This window comes from Callithrix jacchus, chromosome 6, assembly GCF_049354715.1.
Source record: "Callithrix jacchus isolate 240 chromosome 6, calJac240_pri, whole genome shotgun sequence".
Taxonomy (NCBI): domain Eukaryota; kingdom Metazoa; phylum Chordata; class Mammalia; order Primates; family Cebidae; genus Callithrix; species Callithrix jacchus.
Genome location: NC_133507.1, coordinates 32,673,803 through 32,689,923, shown reverse-complemented (window position 1 = coordinate 32,689,923; position 16,121 = coordinate 32,673,803).

Sequence of the window (16,121 nt, the reverse complement as noted above, 5' to 3'; positions counted from 1 at the left end):
CTACAAACACCACACATAATTTTCACTTCACTTACCTCAGATGTACACCAGTCATCACACAGAAACTCCACAACACACACCTAACAGAGACACATGTTGTAAACAAATTCTGCACACACACCACAGAGCACACACATCACACAGAGACACACAAATCACCTAACACCCTATCCACAATACAGGCCCCTCAGACTGTCACATCCCAGTCACCACACACACTAAACACACTCACTCAGTGCACACATTTTACACAGACACACCACTCACCACAGACACATTCCACAGTGCACAGACCTCACACCAACACAGTGTAAAACACACACACAATCCACCGTGCACACACCCCACACAAACACACACAACTCTCCAGACACATATACTACAAAGTACACACTCCTCACAAAGACACACACCACTCACCACACACACTCCACACTGCACACACCTCACTCAGACACACATCACCCATGACACACACACTCCAGAGTAAGGACACCTTATACAGAAACACTACTGACCACACACACTACACAGTGAACACACCTAATGGAGACACAGAACACTCACCACACACACATTCTACAGTGTACACATTTCACACAGGCACACCACTTATTACAAACACACACTCCACAGTGCACACACCAAACACAGATAAACAATACTCACCAAACACACACTCCACTGTGCAGACAACTAACACAGACATATCATTAGCCACACACTCTACAACGTGAACTCAGCTCACACAGAAACACAGCACTCATTTTACACACACTCTAAAATGCAGACACTCCAAACAGACACCCACCACTCACCAAACAATCTTCACTCACACTCCATTGTGCACCTTACACAGACACACACCACTCAACACACATTTCACACAGGCACACCACTCACCACACAGACTCTCCACAGTGCACACACCTCATCACTCATCACACACAAGCACCACAGTGCACACACCTCACACAGGCACACGACACTCCATACACACATTTAACTCCACACTCCACAGAGCACACACATCTCACAGACACAAAACTCACCACACATACACTCTCCAAAAAGCACAAACCTCACACAGACACTCACACCTCTCCAGCCACAAATACGGCACAGTGCACACATCTCACACAGACACACACCACTGACCACACACACACTCCAGAGTGAAGACACCTCATACAGAAACACTACTGACCACACACACCACACAGTAAAAACACCTACCAGAGACACAGAACACTGACCACACAAACATTTCACAGTTCAGACACCTTACAAAGGCACACTACTTACCACAAACACACACTCCATAGTGCACACACCTTACACAGACACACTTTTGACCACACACACTCGAGTGAACACACCACACACACACCACACAAACACACTGCACTGTGCACACACCTAACCCAAAAACACACCACTCACCAAACACACACACTACACAGTGCACAGACCTCACACAGACTCACAAGATTCACCACACCACACTCCACATTGCACCAACCTTACACAGACACACACCACTCACCACACACACTCTGCAAAGTCGAAAAACCTAACACAGACAGAAGTCACTTACCACACACTATTTACAGCCCACACACCTCACACAAACACACACCACTCACTACACACACACACTCCACATTGCACACACCTCAGAGGGACACACACCAATCAGCACACACACAATTCACCGTGCATACACCTCATGCAGACACACACCACATAGCATGCACAGAGACTCCACAGTGCACACACCTCACACAGACACACAGCGCTCGCCATACACAGAGACTTCACAGTGCGCACACCTCAAACAGACACACTCTACTCACAACAAACACACTTTTATGAGGCCACTTCACACCGACACAAGGCTGACTACACACACTACACAGTAAACACACCTCACAGAGACACACATCACTCACCACACAAACAAAAAACTGCACAGTGCACAAGCCTCATACAAAAAAACACCACTCAATGTACACACACACTGCACAGTGCACACACCTCAAACAGAAACACATCACTCACCAAACACACAATCGACAGTACAGACAGCAAACACAGACATGCCACTTACAACACACACTACACTGTGCACTCACCTCACACTGACACACTCCACCCACTGCACACACAACACAAGGTCCAGATAATCCACAGAAATGCACACCACTCACCACACACTCCACACACACTCCACTGTGCATACACCTCACACAGACACACATTATACAGACACTTCATGCACACACTCCACATAGCACACACCTCAAAGAGACACAAAACTCAACACACACACTCTCCACATTGCACATCTGTCACCCAGACCCACATTACCCATCACACACACTCCACAGTGAACAAAGCTAAAAGAGACACAGAACACTCACCATGCACACATTCCAGAGTGAAGACACCACATACAGGCACACTACTCACTACAAACACACTCCACAGTGCACACACGTGACACAGACACACAACTGTTACCATACACACACTCCACAGTGCAAACACCAAACACAGACACACAACACACAACACACAAACACACACACTACACAGGGCACATACCTCACACAAACAAGATTTACCACACACACTCCACAGTACACTAACTTACACAGAGACACAGCACTCACCTCACACACTCTGCACAGTGCAAAAACCTCACACAGACACACACCACTCACCACAGACACTCTTGACAGTGCACACACCTCACACAGACACACACTCCACAGTGCACACACCTCACAAAAACACACACCAATCAGAACACACACACTGCACCGTGCACACACCTCACGCAGACACAGACCACTTCCCATGCACACACTCTCCACAGTGAACAAAACTCACACAGACACACACCACGCAATGCACACAATCCAGAGTGAAGACACCCAGCACAGAAACACACCACTTACCACACACACTGCACACTCACACTCCACTGTGCATAAGTCTCACACAGACACACACCACTCACGGCATACATACTACATAGTGAACAGACCTCACACAGGAACACAACACTCACCAAACACTCACTCCACAGTCAATACTTCTCACACAGACACACACCAGTCACCCCACACACTCCGCACCCATACTCCACAGTGCACACACCTTAAATAGACATGCATTACTCACACATTTAAAAGTGCACACAACTCACACAGACATACAAAACATTACACACATAACCGTCCACAGTGCACACATTTCACAGTGACACACACCACTCAACAAACACACACTCCACAGTTCACACAACTCACAAAGACACATGGCAGTCACCACACACACATTCCATAGTGCCCACACCTCACAAACACAGCACTCACAACACACACACTATACATTGAAAAAAACTTATACAATCTCACGAGTGACCACACACTACACAGGATCTACATTTCACACAAACACACAACAGTCATCACACACACATTCCACAGTGCAAACACCACAGTGCAGGCACACCACTCACCAGAATCACACACTGAATAGTGTGCAAACCTCAAAAAGATAAACACCACTGACCACACACACACTCCTCAGTGAACACACCCCACACAGAAATACACCACTCACCACAAAAACACACACAAACTTCACCGTGCACACACCTCACCACACAAACACACACCACTCATCATACACACACACTACATCACTCACCACACAAACACACACCACTCATCATACACACACTACACAGTGCACACAACTCACAAAACAAACACCACTCATCAAACACACAATTTACAGTGCAGACACCAAACACAAACATACCACTTACCACACACACTACACACCGCACTCACCTTACACAGACACACACCACCAACTGCACACACAAGCCAAAGTGCAGACATTCCACAAAGACACACACCACTCACCACACACACTCCACACATTCCACTGGGCATACACCTCACACAGACAAATACCACTTTATACAGACACTTCACACACACACTCCACATAGCACAAACCTTACACAGACACAAAACTCAACACACGGCTGCTTTTACAGAGCCTCTGTGAAACGGGATGGTCATGGTTAAACCTTTATCTTAACCCAGTGAGATGGGTGTTGGACAACTAACCTTCAGAAATGTAAGTTGTTACAGGGTAGATCACCCAAACCTGACAAGTGGGAGCTTCTTCAGTTGGGCAGTGGCGGAGGCATGGTTGAACAAGTCAGTGGGGACTGTGATGATGAAGATGGCTGCGGGGGATCAGGAAGTGGAGAAGTCAAGAGAACGCTGAAGATCACAGACTAAACTGATGCAGCATCTGACAGAGAGGATACATGCAATGCATGTCTGCTGTTTGACCGGTGGTGGAATGACTAAAAGAAAGTCACAGGCTAACTGAAGAAGAGAGTAGGGCAAAGACCCTTCTATTTAAACATAAACATTATCTGCAAGTTTGCCTCAATTTTATCTTCCAGTTGGTGGGATGGAGGGTGGAAACTGAAAGAATGTCTCAGCTGGGGCAGCAATATAAATATCCAAGTTGCTTGGAGTCAGTAAAAACTGTCATTAAAGTGGAGACAATATCTGTTGTGTTTCTAACAAGTGAGGATTTGAATATGCAATTGTTAGTTGATAGTTTTCTCACTGTCTTTTTCAAGATTGGTATTAGTGAATTATATATACATGTATTTTATGTTGCCTAAGGTGGAACACTACTGTAAAGACATCGGGAATCTTAACTGTGAGCTTTGTTACAATTTGAGGCCGATGTAATTTTTCCCATGAGAATACATCTCTAAAACAAAAGAAAGCAAAAAAAAGGAATTCAGTTAGAAAATATGAATTAAGAAGGAAATGTATTCATCGTAAGATTACTTACCTCTGCCCTCCATTGTGAATTACTTCTCAGATCTAGAGCATGATCCACTTACACGCCTACACCGGTTGTCTGGCATATTAGCTTAGGCTTCATATGTTCCACATGAATGCTGAAACTTCTAGGGCTAACATTTTATGATTACTCTAGTGATAGTTGACGTTTTGTTAAGGCAAATAAGCGACCTTCTTAATATAATAAGTAGCTTACACTGATTAAGCATATACCATTTGCCTGTTGTTAGGTATTTTCAATCATTTACGTATCACACGCATTATACACACAGTGCACCCACATTGTAATAGCTGTGATTTTCCAGAGAGAATTTTCAAGAAATTTAAAAATCTTGCACCCAATCGCATTCCATTTTTTAAGTCAACCAGCTATGAAAACAAGTGCTCTCGAGCATGAAACAATATATAAATTAGTCATTTTCTTTGTCATTGCTTTGTGTGTATTATCAAAATTATTGATCTTTAATTTCATTTACCTTATTCGACCTCCATACATTTTTCTCTATTTTAAGAATCATTAGCACATATTAATAAGTAGTTCTACTTCAAAGTAATTAATGTACCTATTTTTGGACAACAGAAATTCTCTGGTAGTCTGAGTTAGAAAAAAGGAATGCAGGATATTGTTTATAAATTAGGATTAAAAGTACCATCACTTTCTTTTGCTGTGGCCCTAAAGTTTCTTCCCAGCTATGAAAGAAATGTAAAGGCATGTTAACATAACGGAGCTTCATGCATTTTTGCATTTAACAATCTAGGAAAACAAATTCTCATCTAAATATTTCACTTGAGGGAATGTTAAAATCAAAACCAAAATATGAACCACTGTATTGAATAAAATTTGATATAAGATTAAGTAAACTTTTTATTTATTTTTATTTATTTATTTTTTTTTGAGACGGAGTTTCGCTCTTGTTACCCAGGCTGGAGTGCAATGGCGCAATCTCAGCTCACCGCAACCTCCGCCCCCTGGGTTCAGGCAATTCTCCTGCCTCAGCTTCCTGAGTAGCTGGGATTACAGGCACGCGCCACCATGCCCAGTTAATTTTTTGTAATTTTTAGTAGAGACGGGGTTTCACCATGTTGACCAGGATGGTCTCGATCTCTTGACCTTGTGATCCACCCGCCTCGGCCTCCCAAAGTGCTGGGATTACAGGCTTGAGCCACTGCGCCGGCCTAGTAAACTTTTTAAAGGCCTAGTTTACTCCATTTAAGAAAAACATATTTCTATAATATGTAGCATAATGACATGCAGGTGGTTTTTCTAGCTGTTTAACTTTTACCTTTCAATAAATTTATTTTATGTAAAAAAAAACTCAACACACACACTTTCCACAGTGCACACACCTCACACAGACACACATCACTCATCACACACACTCCACAGTGCACACACCTCACACATACACATAACTCACCACACATATACCTTCCAGAGTGCACCCATTTTACACAGAGAAACACCATGCACTCCACACACAATCCACAGTGCACACACCGTGGACATACACCACTCACCACACTGACACACACTCCAGAATAAATAAACCTCAGAGAGACACACAGCAAGCACCAAACTCTGCAAGCACACACCACAATGCACACATATCACACAGACAAATACCAATTACCTGACCTTTTATCCGCAATGGAGACATGTCACACTGTCACACAGCTCTCATGACACACATTCAACACACAACTCAGTGCACACATTTCACACAGACACACACCTTTCAGCACACACACACCACAGTACACACACTTTACACAAACACATACTGTAGAAAAAACACACACTACACAGTGAACACACCTCACACAGAGGCACACCACATACCATGCACTGAGACTCCACAGTGCACACACCTCACACACAGAGACAGCACTCACCATACAGTAACACTCCACAGTGCACATACTTCAAAAAACACACACTACTCATGACACACACACTTTACAGAAAACACACCTCACAAAGGCCCAAGACTGACCACACACACTACACAGTAAACACACCTCACACAGACACACAACTCTCACCGCACACACATTCCTCAGTTCAGACATTTTACACAGGCACATGACTCACCAGAAACATACACTGCACATTGTGCACACCTCACACAGAAACACAACACCCGCCACATAAACACACACAAACTGCACAGTGCACACACCTTACACAAACTACTCACTATGCACACTGCACGGTGCACACACCACACACAGAAAGACAATACTCACCAAACATACACTTGATCATGCAGACACCTAACACAGGCATACAATTTACCACACACTACACAGTGCACTCTCCTAACACAGACACACACCACTCACCTCACACACAATCCAAAGTGTAGACATTCCACACAGACACACACCACTCACTACACACAATTAACTCACACACTCCACATAACACACACATCACACAGTCACAAAACTTATCACACACACTCTCCACAGTGCACACACCTCACACAGACACACACCATGAAGTCCACAAACTCTACACATAATCCACAGTGCACATATCTCAGACACACATGACTCATTACACAGAAACTCCACAACACACACCTCATAGATACACACAGCATGCACCACACTAATTCCGGAGACACATACCACAATGAACACACATCAAACAGACAAACACCAATCACTTCACACCCTATCCACAATGTGGGCACCTTACACTGTCACACACCAGTCATTACACACACTCAACACACACACTCAGTGCACAAATTTTACACAGACACACACCACTCCCCAAACACACACTCCACAGTGCACAAACTTTACACAAACACACACGGTAGAACACACACACTCCACAGTGCAGTCACCTCACACAGGAGCACATATCCCTTCAGACACTCATACTACACAGTGCACACACCTCACAGACACAGATAACTCATCACACACATTCTCCAAAGTGCACAAACCTCACACAGACACGCGCCATTCAACACACACAGTCCACACAAATACTCCACAGTGCAGACCCCTTAAACAGACACGCATTACTCACACACTAGAGTGCACAAAACTCACAGACACATCACTCACCATACACGTAACACTCCACAATGCACACATTTCACACCGACACACACCACTCACCAAACAAAAAATCAACAGTTCAGACAACTCACACAAACACACAGCAGTAACCCCACACACACTCCATAGTGCACACACCTCACACACATCACTCACGACACACACACTCCAAATTGAAGAAACCTTATACAAACACACAATGGACCACACACACTACACAGTAAATATATTTCAAAGAGACAAACAACACTCACCACACACACATTTCTCAGTTCATACACCTCTCACAGGCACACACCACTCACCAAACACACACTCGAAAGTTTACACAACTCACACAGACACACAGCAGTCACCACACACACTCCATAGTGCACACACCTCACACACACACAACTCACTACACACACACTGCACATTGAAGAAACCTTATACACACAACTGACCACACACACTATACAGTAAATGCATTTTACACAGACACACAACACTAACTAACCACAAAAATACAAATTGCACAGTGCACACACGTCACACAAACACACACAACTCACCATGCAAACACAGTACACAGTGCACACACCTTACACAGACACAGAAGATTCACAACACACACACTGCACAGTGCACGAAACTCACACAGACACACACCACCCACTACACACGCAGTGTGCACATTGTTAATCCTCACACAGAAACCAGTCACTCAAAACACACACACTTTACAGTGCACACACCTCTCTGGGACACACACCAATCAGCACCCACAAACTCCAGTATGCACACAAGTCATGCAGACACACACCACTTACCACGCACACACTCTCCACAGTGCACTCACCTCACACGGACACACACTACACTAAACACACACTCCAGAGTGCAGACACCTAGCACATACACACAACACTTACCAAACACACTGCAGACTCACACTCCACCGTGCATATATCTCACAGAGATACAAACCACTTATCACACTCATACTACACAGAGCACACACCTCACACAGGCACACACCACTCACCACACACACACTCTGCAGTGCAGAAACCTGACACAGACACACACCAGTCATCACACACTCCACACACATACTTCAATGTGGACACACCTTCAACAAACATGCAACACTCTCACATTAAAGAGTGCACACAACTGACATAGGCACACCACTCACCACACACATAACATTCCACAGTGCACACATTTTACACAGACACACAACACTTACCAAACACACTCCACAGTTCACACAACTCACACAGACACACAGCAGTCACCACACACACTCCATAGTGAACACACCTCACACACACACCAATCATGACACACACTCCATGTTGAAGAAATCTCATACACTCACACGACTGACCACACACACTACACATTTCACAGGGACACACAACACTCACCACACACAATCCGCAGTGCAGACAACTCACGAAGGCACACCACTCACCACAAACAAAGCACAGTGAACACACCTCACAAAGTCACTATAGAGCACCCTACAAATAACAGTCACTAAAGAGCACCACACCCAACAATAGTCACTATATAGCATCTATCCAACTATAGTCACTATAGCGGACCCTACAAAGTAACTGCCACTATAGAGCACTCCACCCAACAACCATCATTATAGAGCTACTTACCCAAAAACAGTCCCTATAGAGCAACTCATCAACAGTCACTATAGAGCACCACACCCTATAACAGAAACTATAGAGCACCTACCCAGCAACAGTCACTCTAGAGCACCCTACCCAACAACAGTAGCTATTGAAAACCCTAACCAACATCAGTCACTATAGAGACCCTACCCAACAACAGTCACTTAAAAGCACTCCACCAAACTACAGTCACTATAGAGCCCTTAACCCAAGAACAGTCACTATAGAGCACTCTACCCAACAACAGTCACTATAGACCACTCTACCCAACAATAGTCACTATAGAGGCCTCTCCCCAGCAACAGACACTAAAGAGCAGCTACACTACAAGAGTCACTATAGAGCATCTACCCAACAAGGGCCATTATAGAGCCCTTTACCCAACAACATTTACTAGCGAGCACTCTACCCAAAAACAGTCACTAAAGAACACCCAACCTAGCAACAGTCATTATAAAGCACCCTACCCAGCAACAGTCACTGTAAAGCACCCTATTCAACAACATTCACGATAGATTACCCTACCATCTACAGTCACTATAAAGCACTTTACTGAACAACAGTCACCATAGAGCACCTTCCCAAGAAGAGTCAGTATAGAGCACCTACCCAACAAAAGTCACTAAAGAGCACCCTACCCAACAACAGTCAATATAGAGCACTTTACCAACAACAGTCAATTTAGAGCCCTCTTCCAACAACAGTCAATTTAGAGCCCTCTACACAAAACCAGTCACTATAGAGCACTATACTTAACAACAGTCACTATAGAGCACCCTAACCAGCAAAAATCCCTATAGACCACTCTAACCAACAACCATCACTATAGAGTTTCCTACCCATCAACAGTCATTATAGAGCACCTAACCTACAACTGTCACTACAGAGCACACCACCGAAAAACAGTCACTGTAGAGCACCTGCCCAACAATAGTCATGAAAGAGCACTTTACCCAGCAGCAGTCACTGTAGAGCACCCTACCCAGCAAGAGTCATTATAGAGCATTCTACCCAACAACAGTTACTATAGAGCACCCTATGCAGCAACAGTCAGTATAGAGCACCTACACAATATCCATCAGTTTAGAGCTCCCAACCAACAGTCACAATAGAGCATCTACCCAAATACAGTCACTATAGAGCACCCTACCACGCAACAGACACCATAGAGAACTTACCCAACAACAGTCATAATAGAGCACTCTATACTGCAACAGTCACTATTGAGCACTCCAACTGACAACAGTCACTATAGCACACCCTACCCAGCAACACTCACTATAGAGCACTCTACCTTAAAAAGTCACTATAGAGCACACTACACAAGGGTCACTATAGAGAATTCTACAAACTCAAAGTCAGTATCTAGAGCCTCCTACACAACAACTGTTGATAGGTAAGGTTCTTTATAGTGACAGTTGTTGGGTGGGTGCTTTATAGTCACAATAGAGCACCCTAACCAGCAACAGTCACAACAGAGCACCCTACCTAGCAACAATCACTATAAAGCACCCTACTCAGCAACAGTCACATTAAAGAACTCCACCCAACAACGGTGACTATAGAGTTTACTACTGAACAATAGTCACTATAAAGCACGTATACAACATCAGTCAGTATAGAGAACCTATCCAACAACTGTCGCTATAGAGAAACCTATACAGCAACAGTCACTATAGATCACCTACCCAGCAACAGTTACTATAGAGGATTTTACCCAAAAACAGTCACTATAAAGTTCTCTACTCAGCAGCAGTAATTATAGAGCACCCTAAGAAGCAACAGTCACTATAGAGTACTATATCCAACATCAGTCACTGTAGAGCACTCCACCAACAACAGTCACTACAGAGAACCCTTGTCAGCAACAGTCACTATAGAGCACTGTACCCAACATCAGTCACTATAGAGCACTATACCCAGCAACATTCATTATAGAGCACCCTATGCAACAACAGTCTCTATAGAGCACAGCACTGAACAACAGTCAGTATAGAGCAACCTATCCAACAACAGTCACTATAGAGCACCTATCCAACAACAGTCACTGCAGAGTTCTCTACTCAGCAACAGTCACTATAGAGCACTCTACCCAGCAACAGTCACTATAGAGCACCTTACCAAAGAGCAATAACTACAGAGCACACTACCCAAACACAGTCACTATAGAGCACCATACACAACAACAGTCACTATAGAGCACCATACCCAACAACAGTTACTATAGAGCATCTACTAAACAACAGTCAGTAGAAAGCATTCTACCCAACCACAGTCACTAAAGAGCAACCCACCCAAAAAGAGTCACTATAGAGTACCTACAAAACAACAGTCAATATAAGGCACTCTACCAAGCAACAATCAGTACAGAGCACCCCACCCAAAAACAGTTATTATAGATCACAATATCCAGAAACAGTTCCTACAGACCACCCTACCAAGCAACAGTCACTATAGAGCGCTGTTGCCAACAAAAGTCACTAGAAAGCACACTATCCAGCAACAATCAATATAGAACACTCTACCAAACAAAAGTCACTAGAGAGCACACTATCCAGCAACAGTCAGTATAGAGTACCCTACCCAACAACAGTCAATATACAGCACCCTACCCAACAACACTCAGTATAGAGCCCTCTACAGAACAACAGTCACTATAGAGCACTTTACCAAACAACAGTGACTATAGAGCACCATACCCAACAACAGTCAGTATAGAGCACTCTACTCAACAATACTCACTATAGAGATTCTACCTCAAAAAGTCACTATACAGCAATCTAACCATCAAAAGTCACTATAGAGCACCTACACAAACAACAGTCACTATAGTGCACTCAAACCAACAAGGGTTACTATAGAGCACTCTACAGAAAAACACTCACTATGAGCACCCTAGCCAACAACAGTCACTATAGAGCACCTACCCAACAAGAGTCAGTATAGAGCACCCTACGCAACAGCAGTCACGATGGAGCACTCTACCCAATAACAGTCACTATAGATTACTCTACACAGCAACAGTAACTAAAAAAATCTCCACCGAATAACAATCACCTATAGAGCACCCTACCCATCAACAGTCACTAGAGTGCACTCTACCCAACAACAATTAATATAGAGCACTGTAGCAAACAACAGTCACTATGAGCACCCTACCCAACAACTGCCCTTATACAGCACCAACCGAACAAAAGTCACTGTGGATCACCTACCCAAAAACAGTAATTATAGATTACTCTTTTCAGCAACAATCACTATAGAGCACCTAAATATCAACAGTCACTATAGAGTACTCTAAACAGCAACAGTCACTATAAAGTACCCCACCCAACAACAGTCACTATAGAGAACCCTATCCCAGAACAGGCACTATAGAGCACCCTACCAACTACAGTCAGTATAGAGCACCCTACCAAGCAAGTCACTATAGGGCACTCTACCTAACAACTGTAACTATATAGCAACCTGCCAACTGTCACTATAGAGTACCCTACGCAACAACAGTCAGTGTACAGCACTTACCCAATCACAGTTCCCATAAAGTGTACCACAGAGCAGCTACCCAACAACAGTCACCATAAAAAAGCTACCCAACAGTCACTACCGAGCACATAACAAACAAGATTCACTATAGAGCAGTCTACCAAACAACAGTCACTATACAGCACAGTATGAAACAACAGTCAGTATAGAGCCCTCACACAAAAGCCTTCACTATAGTGCACTTTACTTAACAGTCACTATAGAACACCCTACCCAGAAGCAGTCACTATAGAACACTTACCCAACAACAGTCACTATAGAGTACCTAACAAACAACAATCACTATAGAGCACTTTACCCAGGAAGTCAGTATAAAGCAACCCACCCAACAGCAGTCACTATAGAGAACATTATCAAGCCACAGTCACTAGAGAGCACCCTACCCAGCAACAGTAACTATAGGGCACTCTACCCCACAACAATGACTTTAGAGCCCACTATCCAGCAACAGTCACTATAGAGCACCATACCAAAAAAAGTCAGTATTGAACACCCTACCAAAAACACTCACTATACAGAATCCTACACAACAACAGTCACTGTAGAGCACTCTACCCAATAAAAGTCACAATAGAGCACCCAACATTTACTATAGAATTTCTACCCGTCACTATAGAGCACTCCACCCATCAACAGTCAATATAGAGCACCCCACCCAGCAACAGTCACTATAGAGCACCCCACCGAGCAACAGTCACTTTGGGGCCCTCTACCCAACAATAGTCACTATAGAGCACTCTAACAATCAATAGTCAATATAGAGCACCCTACACAATAGTCACTATGAAACACTCCACCAAAAACAGTCACCTATAGAGAACTCTAACCAACAACAGTCACTATCGAGCACCACACACCACAGTCACTATAGAGTACCGTATTCAACTAGAGTTACTATAGAGCACCCTACTCAACAACAGTGACAATAGAGCACCTACTCCACAAGTAACTATAGAGCCCTCTACCCAACCACCGTCACAGTAAAACACTCTTGTAAACATCAGTCACCATAAAGCACCCAACCAAGCAACAGTCACAATAGACCTCCATACTTAAAAACACACCGTATAGAGCACCCTACCAACAACAGTAAATATAGAGCATTTTACCTAACAACATTCACTAAGAGCTCACATTCAAAAACAGTCACTATAGGGCACCTACCCAACAACAGTCACTATAGAGCATCTACCCAATATCAATCACTATAGAGCACCTACACAACAACCGGTACTCCAGAGCACTCTACCCAACAACAGTTACTATAAAGTACCGCATCCAACAACTGTCACAATTAGGACCCTATTCAACACTAACTATGGAGCACCTACTCAACAACAGTCACTGTAGAGCAGCTACCCAACGACAGTCATTATAGAGCACCCTACGCAGCAACAGTCACCATAAAGAACCTACCCAAAAACGGTCGCAATAAAGTACTCTACCCAGCAACAGTCACTATAGAGCACCCCACTCATCAACAGTCAGTATAGAGTACACTTCACAGCAACAGTCACTATAGAGCACCTACCCAACAACAGTCAGTATAGACCACCGTACCTAACAACAGTCACTATAGAGCACCTACCCAACAGCATTTACTATACAGCACCCTACTTAAAAACAGTCACTTCAAGGAACCTACCAAACGACAGTCACTATAGGGCTCCATTCACAACAACAGTCAGTATAGATCACCTACCTAACAACAGTTAATATAGTGCACTCTACCCAACAACAGTTAGTATACAGCACCATACTCAATAACAGTCACTATAGAGCACAGCTCCCAAGAACAGTTGCTATAAAATACCTATCAAACAACAGTAACTGAAGAGCATTGCACCCAGCAAAAGTTAGTATAGAGCACCAAACGCAATAACAGTCACTATACAGCACTGTACCAAGCAACATTCACTATGGGACACCTAACAACAGACACTATAGCATGCCTACACAACAACAAACACTATAGATCACCATAGCCATCAACAGTCACTATACAGCACCCTACCCAACAACAGTCTTTATAGAGCACCCACCAAACAGTCACTATAGAGAATCCTACCCATCAACAGTCAGTATAAAGCACCTACCCAACAATAGTTGTTATGAACCACACTACCCAAAAACAGTCACTCTAAAGAACCTACCCCAAAACAGTCACTACAGAGCACTGTAACCCACAACAGTCACTATAAAGCCCTCTACAAAACAACAGTCACTATCAAGCATTCCATCGAACAACAGTCACTATAGAGCATTCTGCCAGAAAACACTTACTATAGAGCACCCTACTCAACAACAGTCACAATAAAGCACCTACTCAAAAACAAGTATAGAGCTTTTCACCCAACAATAGTCATTGTAGAGCCCTCTTGTCAACAACAGTCACTGTAGAGCACTATACCCAACAACAGTCACTATAGACCACCCCACCATGCAACAGTCAGAATTGAGCACCAAACCCAGCATGTCACTATAGAGCATTTTAGCCAACAACAGTCGCTATAAATTTCTCTAAAAAAAGGTTATTATAGAGGACTCTACCTAAAAAAAGTCACTATAGAACACCCAACCCAAGAACAGTCACTATAGAGCATTCTACCTAACAACAGTAACTTTAAAGCACTCTACCTAATAACAGTCATTATAGAGCACCTATCCAACAACAGTTACTATAGAGCCCTCTACAAAAAACTGTCACTATGGAGCACTCTATGTAACAACAGTCACTATAGAACATTCTACCTAAGAACAGTCACTATAGAGTGCTCTACCCAACAAAAGTCAATATAGAACACTCTACCCAAAAACAGTCACTATAGACCACCCTACCCAACAACAGTCACTATCTTGAGCAGTCTACTCAACAAAAGTCACTATAGAGAACTCCACCCAACAACAG